The sequence below is a fragment of the Sinocyclocheilus anshuiensis genome, unplaced genomic scaffold (genome assembly GCF_001515605.1).
Source record: "Sinocyclocheilus anshuiensis isolate Anshui unplaced genomic scaffold, SAMN03320099.WGS_v1.1 scaffold320, whole genome shotgun sequence".
Taxonomy (NCBI): domain Eukaryota; kingdom Metazoa; phylum Chordata; class Actinopteri; order Cypriniformes; family Cyprinidae; genus Sinocyclocheilus; species Sinocyclocheilus anshuiensis.
This window is the reverse complement of record NW_015554092.1, coordinates 443197-444787: the sequence shown is the minus strand read 5'-3', so window position 1 is coordinate 444787 and position 1591 is coordinate 443197.

Genomic DNA, 1591 nt, shown 5'->3' with positions numbered 1-1591 from the left:
TATATATAAAATTTCATGTAAATTCAGTATATATTTCCCTTTTTAATAAGAAACTATTTTCTACATAAATGATTTAAGATTTTATTATATTGTGACTATTTTCATGAAAATGAAACACATTTATACACATTTATATATATGGATATAACATATATACATAAAAATAATAATACATATTATACCATATATATATATATATATAATTTATTGTGTGTGTGTATATATATCTATATATATACATACAATAATGGGTATAATATTTATTATTTCTTATTTTCTTTGCATGATTTAGGAAGTTTTACATTGTGACTATTTTCATGACAATTTCTGTGATGCAAAAAAACACATTCTCTTAATACAATAATGACAATCATGTTATTTGCATGCAGTATTTTTTAAAGTTTATTTATTAAAATCAGAGTAAAAGAAGAAGTACAACATAGTGATGTGTTCTTACTGTAAATGTACTTTTTTGTTTTTTATTCGGTTGTGGTAAAATGTATTTAAATGTCATTAAAATAATGTCACAATATAATACAATCTTTGTTTGCTTTATGTAGAAAAAGATCTTCTGGTTTTGAGGTGAAGCGTGATCTGCAGTGACAGTATTTGATCTGTATGTTAGAGGTCTATCTGTCCGTTCTGAAGCCTCAGTTTCTGTTTTCCTGATTAACGCTGGTTCTTCTGAAGTTGCTCTGAAGTTTCAAGAGCGTCTCTGACAGTTTTAGGGGCTGCTGGGTCAATCTGACCCCTCGTGTTGCTGGTAAATCACTGATCGGCGTCTGTCTGAAGGCTCTGGATGAGAAACAGACGCTGCTGATGCCGCAGGAATCAAAGCGCTTCAGAAAGACTGTAGACTCTTCCTTGTAAAACCGGCTGTAAAATGCCTCTCAGAGCAACACGAGGCTCTGATTAAACTTCCTGTTTGTGAAGAGAAGCCACTTCCTGGTGCAATATTTCTAGCTTCTGCTGGTTCTGCTGGACACTCGCTGTCGAAATGTGATGAACTGGTTTAAAGTTAATTGTTTATTATGTTGATTGATTTATTTCGAGTGCCTTTTGTGATTTATATTTTGAGGTTGAAGTCATTTCGAGCTTAATGGAGATGAAACTGTGAGTCTGGAATTTCACAGAAGATCTTCAGGTGGAACCGAAATGGGCTTTTTTGTACATAAATTGTGTTAAGACCTGTGAAGCAGGTCTTAACAGCAGCAGATACGGTCTGTTCATATGATTTAACCCTCATGTTCTTTTCATTTTTATTTCGCTCTAAAGGTTTTATTTGCATTCAGAGACGCCAGAAATGCAGCATGCTTCAGTCTTAAGATGTTTTAATTGAAACGAGACACTGGACAAACACACACATATGCGCTGTAACATCGTGTATTAATATACTGTGTGTCAAAGACATCTGCAGCATACAATAAAGTGTCAAATATTTTCACATATTACTGATTTGATTGCATCAGAGTGAATGAGACTTCCTAAAGGAATAGTTCAGCCAAAAATGAAAATCTGCACCTCTGCACCTCAAATCTTGGTCTATGCCAGATCAGGATGAGTTTGTTTCTTCATCAGGTTTGGAGAAATG